The sequence below is a fragment of the Microtus oregoni genome, unplaced genomic scaffold (genome assembly GCF_018167655.1).
Source record: "Microtus oregoni isolate MIOR12 unplaced genomic scaffold, Mior012 000006F_ref0000085, whole genome shotgun sequence".
Lineage (NCBI taxonomy): Eukaryota > Metazoa > Chordata > Mammalia > Rodentia > Cricetidae > Microtus > Microtus oregoni.
This window is the reverse complement of record NW_024543065.1, coordinates 7,327,423-7,334,697: the sequence shown is the minus strand read 5'-3', so window position 1 is coordinate 7,334,697 and position 7,275 is coordinate 7,327,423. Positions and strand designations below refer to the sequence as shown.

Here is a 7,275-nt window from a genome sequence, read left to right as displayed (position 1 = left end):
ATTAATTCAGGGCCTTTCCCATACTAGGCATGCGCTCTATATTAAGCTGTGACTCTAGACCTCTTTTACTTTGAGACAAGATCTCTCTAAGAAGCACAGACATCCTCCTGCCTCAGCCACCCAAGTAGCTGGGATTATGATTGATTGTTCAGATTAGAGAGTCAAAAGCTTAATACCATGAAGTGAACAGCAGTGTCCAGTTATTATTATGCCCCATAAATGATCCCTTCCTCCTTTATGTCCTCCTCCCCTTTAACACTGGTATCAACATGCTACCCTGATCTTTCACTTTAGGGCCAATGCGGATGTCACTTGGGAGTCTGTAATAACTTCCTGTATACTTTCCCATCATTGCTGACAGTGTGAAATGCTAGACATCCTCAAGAAGGCTGTGTGTGTGTGCTGGGTGGTGGCGCACACCTTTAATCCCAGCACTTGGGAGGCAGAGGCAGATGAATCTCTTTGAGTTCGAGGCCAGCCTTGTCTACAAGAGCTAGTTCCAGGAAATGTTCCAAAACTATAGAGAAACCCTGTCTCAAAAAAAAACAAAAAGAAACAAAAAAAGAATAAGAAGGCTATGTGCACATTTCTGGGCCAGGATGCAGGAGGAAAACTGTCAATACACTTTGTACACCTGCTGCTCAGAGACAAAGGAAGAAAATGCTCTGCTTTGAGCCCTGCTCTGAGTCATACATCAGGTTTATAATATTCACTCATGTCTAATCTTACTGCTCAGGGATGCTGACTATAAAGCTCATATTCTTTTTTGTTCAAAAACTCTGTCGCTGGCTTCTGCTGGGCCCAGAGCTGCGATAGTGGAAAAGCACATGTCAGAATTTTCAACTGTTGAGCTCAAAATGGATACGGAAAGCCAGGACAGATGTGGGTGGTGGTGGTAGCTATTTAAAAACAAAAAATTGAAAGGGAAGGACCTAGGCATATAAATAGATCAACAGCCGTGTTGCCTGAGAAACTGCTCACTGATCCCCTGAATTGTGGAAAAGAGATGAACACAAAAGCTGAGAATCGGAGCAAGGCCTGAAGCCAAAGCGTACAAAACACAAGGCAAACTGGGTGAACTGACGCTGAGCTGTAAGTGGAGGGTGCCCTGAAAGGAGGCTGAAAATGCATCAAAGAATAGCATCCAGGATGAATAAAACCAGGTGACGCATGAGTTATACCCTCAGAATACAACAAACCTCCCCATATGGGGGCAGCTCCCTAAAATCTGTCTGTACAAATTAGTCTGGCTGTACAAATTAGCCCGGAAAGAAGGCTTCCTCCCAGTCATTGTCAGCTCCCAGCCTGCTCACTCTCTGTAACATGCTGTCCTGCTCTGGGGAGGTATAGCTGCCTGGTGTTCCCACTTGGGTGCACAAGATGTTAGTTTAGCGAGTGATGGGAAGGAAGCCAGAGGAGTAGTTTTCTTTCTCTTTCTTTCTTTTTTCTTTTCTTTTCTTTAGCTGTTACTGGCCTGGCACTCACCGTGTAACCCAGACTGGCCTGAACGTGTGTATGTCAATCCCCTTGCCTCAGTCTCCAGACTGCTGAGATTATAGGCATGTACCACCCCTGATTGAAGGGACAGATTTTATTATTCTGTGGAGGTACCATTCTTTCTTATTTGGATTTACCTTTACAATAGCCTGAATACAAAGTTCAACTAAATTATTATATTTTGCATCTGTCTTGGAAAACTTGTTATTAAGTAATGATAATTTAAGTTCTGATTCTGTTTGATTCTGACAAGCTAGGTTTGGAAATAAACCTTGGTTTCTCCTTTTATAAACACACGATGTGAATTTAAGTAAATCTAACTTGTCTGAGATTAGATTTCCTCTTCTGAAAATATAGGCATTGCTACTGTTATCTATTTTAACTGGACAGAGATGGAAAAATTGAGAGAGTGTTGTTATTGAACATTACAGTCCAGCCAGATCGCCTCAACAGCTCACTCATTAGCTCCACAGACATTGGCCTACTGAGGCTACTTACCCAACATTTTGAGGGATATTTCCTTTCACCATCTCAACTCTGCTCTGGTCATGGCCTAAACCGCTGCCATCTCTCACCTGGGTTACTGCAATATCCTCCTAAGTAGTCCCAACAATTTTGAAGCCATCACAGTTCCATCAGCATAAGCCAGCATGAGCTTCCAAACGAGTGTCAATCGTGTCAAAGGGAAGGTGGCCCACGTGTGCTTCCTGTCTCCCGGAGTGATGTTCTCCCACCCTCTGTATTCCACCCACACTGCTCTTCCTTCTGGAGCACACGCACGATGAACTCAGCTGGATTCTTCCCATGCATAGAAGCCTCTGCTGCCTGGAGCATCCTTTTCCCTCAAACATGTCTAAGACTTGGTTCCTCTCCTCCTTTAGGTCTTCCTTAAAACATGTCCTTAGACGAACCTTCCCTCGCCCTTCTAAGACGCTGCCTCTCTCTCTCTCTCTCTCTCTCTCTTTCCAACTCTCTCCCAATTCCCCTCTTTTCTCCCTCTCTCCTTACCCCGTTCTCTCCTTTACTATTTTTATTTGCTTTTATTACCATCAAACATTCCTGTATATTTTCATTCTTGATTGTTTAAACTGTCCCCACTAGTACAGGCTCTATAACAGCAGGGATTCAAGTCTGTTTTATACCTAGCCTATAATAAAGTATATGGCATAATATAGTAGTAGCTGAATTCATAACCCGGTCAATCTGTCTATCTAGCTTTAAATAAGTGAATGAATGTTGAAGTGAAAGAAGAACAATGAGGGAGGTATAAAGTTGTACATGTATCCATAGTGACACTGTACATCTGCACTGTCAGATGCATCATCTTGAATGATGTTTCTTCTTGATGGGAACTTATTCTGGTGGTCAACTGTGGCCAAACGAAAACCCTGAAATGTAGACTTGGCTATTAGGGATAATGATTCCCTAAGGCCCAAGTAAGAAGAAAAGGAAAGAAGGAAAGAGAAGCTCTTAGAAGTCCTCATTCAAATTGGATGTTAAGGAGGAAAAGTAGGGTACTAAACCCCAGAAGCACAACACACACACACACACACACACACACACACACAAACACAAAATGAGACAGGGGATAGGAGGAAGTTGATATTGGTAGACGGGGCATAAAATGAGTAGTAGGAGGAGAGTCTTGATGTCAGTTGAGCCAATTGTTGAGGGATGAGGATGAAGGGAATATGTCCATTAAAAAGCCTCTTCATGAGAGGATGCCCAAACTGATGAATATCTTAAATGTCACTATAGAACCTTCATCCACAAACTGATGGAAACAGAAGCAGAGACCTGCAGCAGAACACTGATCTGAGCTACCAAAGCCCAGTTGAAGAGTGGGAGGCGTAAGAATATGAGCAAAGAGGTCAAGACCATCACAGGGACACCCACTGAAACAGTTTACCTGAGCTAATGGTTGCTCACCAACTCCAACCGGACAGGGAAGGAACTAGACCCTCTGAATATGGGTGACATTTGTATGACTGGAGCAGACTGCCGTGCCACTGACAGTGGCGCCAGGATTTATCCCTGCTGCTTGTACTGGCTTTTTGGGATCCCATTCTCTTTGGATGGATACCTTGCTCAGCCTAGATATAGTAGGGAGGGCGTTGGACCTTCCCCAAAGCAATGTGCCTTACCTGTTCTGAGGAGTGGATGGGGGACGGCGGGGGGGGGGGGGGGGGAGAGGTGGAGGGAATGGAAGGAGAGGAGGAAGTGGGAACAGGGATTGGTATGTAAAATTGAAAAAGATAGTTTGTTTTCTTTTTTGAAAAAAAAATCCTCTTCATTTTGAAGTGAGCAGCCTTTATGTGGAATAGAGCTATAGAAGGAAATTTGCTCATAGGTGAGCAGAAAGACTCTAGCGCTTTGTGGAGATAGATGCCTTTGTGAATCTCACTGGTTGGACAATTTCTGCTTTTCCACTTTATTTATTCAACTCTAAAGGGCGAGGTCATAGAGTGTTTGTCTTTTCTGTCTTGCTTAGTATAAGACTTTAAGGTTCATGTCTGTTGTCGCATGTGTCAGAATTTCCTTCCTGGGAAAGCTGAGTCAAATTCCACTATCATATGTATGTTTCACTTTCATTTCTTCCTTCCATCGAAAGACGGCTTCGTGGACTAGGTCTATCGCTTGGCAACGTGGAAACGCAGCTGCAAGCGCCAGTGAACGACACAGAGACAGGCTCAGGAGCTGATCGCGTTTACACACACAGAAAGCAGAGAACAGGAAGTGAGCAAAAGTGTAAACATTCAAAGCTTGCCCCCAGTGAGGAGGATGTCCCTCCTAAAGGCCTCGTAAACTCCCCGAAAGGGCACCACCAACTGGTCATCAAGTGTTCAAGCGCATGGGCCTCTGAGGGACATTTCTCATTCAAACCATCACATGTAAAATAGCATTTACTTTTTTTTTTCCTCAAGCAGTCTTTAATGAAAACTGTATGAGATGCCCCTACCCCTGCATCTTCTCAATCGTTTCTTCCTTGTATTTGCCCTTCTCCTTTCCTACTTGTCGAGACTTGGTTTTCCTTTCCAGGATCTTCTTTCTGTCTTTGTCCAGCTTTAGCCTGGTGATCACCACCTTGCTGGGGTGGATGCCCACGTGGACAGCTGTGCCATTAGCCTTTTCTTGCTACACCCGTTCAATGTAGATGACGTATTTCTTCCTGTACATTTGGACCACTTTGTCAATCTGCTGGCCTTTGTAGTGTCCCCGGACAACCTGAACTTTGTCATCCTTTCGAATGGGCATCGAGCGAACATTGTACTTCTGTCTCAGCTCTTTGAAAAGGGGGGAAGACATGATCTTCCTCCGAATGTGAGAAGGTGCATTGAAATGCCATTTGTGGTTCTTGCTCCGGTCAGAAGTCACAAACAGATTGAACTTCATTATGGCTGCAAACTAGGGCGGCCCTCGCATTGCTGAACCCCTCGGTCTGGCGGGGGTGGGGGGCTAACGAGAGGATGATTCCGGACTATTTAATCAATGGCATCGCCACTACCCACCCCCCACCCCCACCCCGTCCCTCTGCAGCCCCGTGAGCCCGGGCTAGGAAAGACACAGACTTAGCCTGTCCCACCATGACCCTGGCGAATGTCGGACCAGCAGGACAGTCTCGGGGCCCCGGGACAGAAAGCCTCGCGGCCTAGGCACGGCTGGCTGCGGATTGCCCCTAGCATTTACTTCTTAAGGAGTAGTTCAAAGATAAAAACCTGCAAGATTTATCTTTCTTCTTCCACCATTTGGGTTTCAGGGATTGAACTCAGGTCAGCAGGTTTGGCAGCAAGGACTTACCCGCTGAGCCATTTCAAGGTTCAGATATTTTCAAATTAACAGTCATTTGGCCTCTTAGCGAGTTTATTTCATACTTCACTTAAAGGCTGGAGAGATGGCTCAGTGGTGAGAGGGCTAGTTACTCCTCCAGAGGACCCGAGTTTGGTTCCAAGCACCCAGGTGAAGCAGCTCACAATTGCCTGTAGCTCCAGTTCTAGAGAATCTGATACCCTCTTCTAGTCTCTGAAGGCTCACTCACACACGTGACCCATAGACACACATAAATAAAAGCAGATCTTTTAAAAAACCAAACAAACCCGTGGTTAAAAGTATTTGGCAATTTGTTCTAAAATGTAGGAAACTGAGACTGGGCGAGAGGAAGTTGGAAGAGGCTCACATGGAGAAGAAGGCTGAGCCTCTGGGGCCGCCCATTAGACAGGAAATCTCCCTGCATAAAACAGCTCAATCAGAAGCTCAGTGGTAGACCACTTGCTTTGCATGCATGGGCCCCAGGGTTCCATCTCTGGCACAAAAAACAAAACAGAAAAAGCACAACAACTCAATCAGCCTTTGGACGTGGGCCCAGACATTTTTTTTTTCTTTTTGCAAAACCTCCCTGGATGATTCTATTATGTAGCCTGGATTGAGAATCCCTGACTCAGGGGAATCTGGTGTCATCAGAAGTGCAAGTTAGTTAACTCCTACTGGAGCCCTGGGAGGACCAAGTGGGGGTGAGGGGTATTTTCCAGGTTCTATTACACATCTGCTATCATTGTGGCTAATCTACAGACAACTCAGATCTCCTAAGGACGTCCTAGAGGGAATAATTCCACAAAAAATGGCTACCAACATCAGCTATGGATCAAAGTACTAAAACAAACATAGTGGTCCCTGAGGCCAGGAGAATTGTGCCAATACAAGTGAGTACGTGCATTATGTGCAGCGGTGCACACCTGCAATCTGACTGAGCACATGACAGGTGGTGGCAGAAGAATTGGGAGTCCAAGACCACAGCGACAGGAGCGATGGCTTAGTGGTTAAGAGTTCTGGGTGCCTTTGCAAAGGGCCCAAGTTAAATTCCCTGTAACTCCAGTTCCAGTGGACTCTCTCTTCTGGTCAGTGAGGGAACTGCATGCACATGATTCATAGACTTACAAAGGTGACACACTCGTATACATAAAGAAAAAAATAAACAAATCTTAAGTTGTATCCTGTAGTTTTTTTAAAAAAATTAAAGAAACAAAAACAAAAGAAAACAATCACCAATAAAATAAAGAATAAAGCCACGCGGTGGTGGCACATGCTTTTAATTCCAGCACTTGGGAGGCCCAGGCAGGCAGATCTCTGTGAGTTTGAGCCTGGTCTACAGAGAGAGTTCGATGACACCCATGAAAGAGAGAGAGAGAGGGAGAGAGAGGAAGGGAAATGAAGGAGAGAAGGAAGGAAATAAGGAAGGAAGGGAGAAAGGGAGGAAGGAAGGGAGGGAGGAAGAAAGGAAGGAAGTAAAGAAAGAAGGAAGGGAGGAAGGAAGAGAAGGAAGGGAAAGGAAAGAAGGGAGAAATGGAGGAAAGAAGGTAGGAAGGAAGGAAGGAAGGAAAGATCTGTGTCCCCCACAGAGCTTTCCAAATCCTCAGAGTCTCTTGACAATTGATAACATATAGTAAGCTCCAGGATAATGTCAGGATGGGACTGGTTGCCAGGGGAATGAACCACTTGGCCAGATGCTTAGAACTGTCTGACCCATTCTGAGCTCTGGGGAAGAGAAGGGAGCTAGAAATCAAATTCAGTCATCAGTGGCCAATGACGTAACTCAGTCATGCCTATAAAAAGTACGTGTGGTGGCTCATGTCTATAATCTTAGCACTAGGGCCACTGAGGCAGGAGGAATGCCATGAGTTCAATACTTGGCATCCATGACACCAGTTCCAAGAGATCCAACCGGTGGGTATGTGGCGCACATATATGCATGCCGACGAAACATTCAGACCCACTAAAAAAGTA

General features: G+C 45.2%; 1 pseudogene; it reads right to left on the bottom strand.

Moving 5' to 3' along the window:
- Positions 1-4,452: 4,452 nt before the first annotated feature.
- LOC121449271 lies at positions 4,453-4,890 on the bottom strand (annotated as a pseudogene).
- Positions 4,891-7,275: the final 2,385 nt, after the last annotated feature.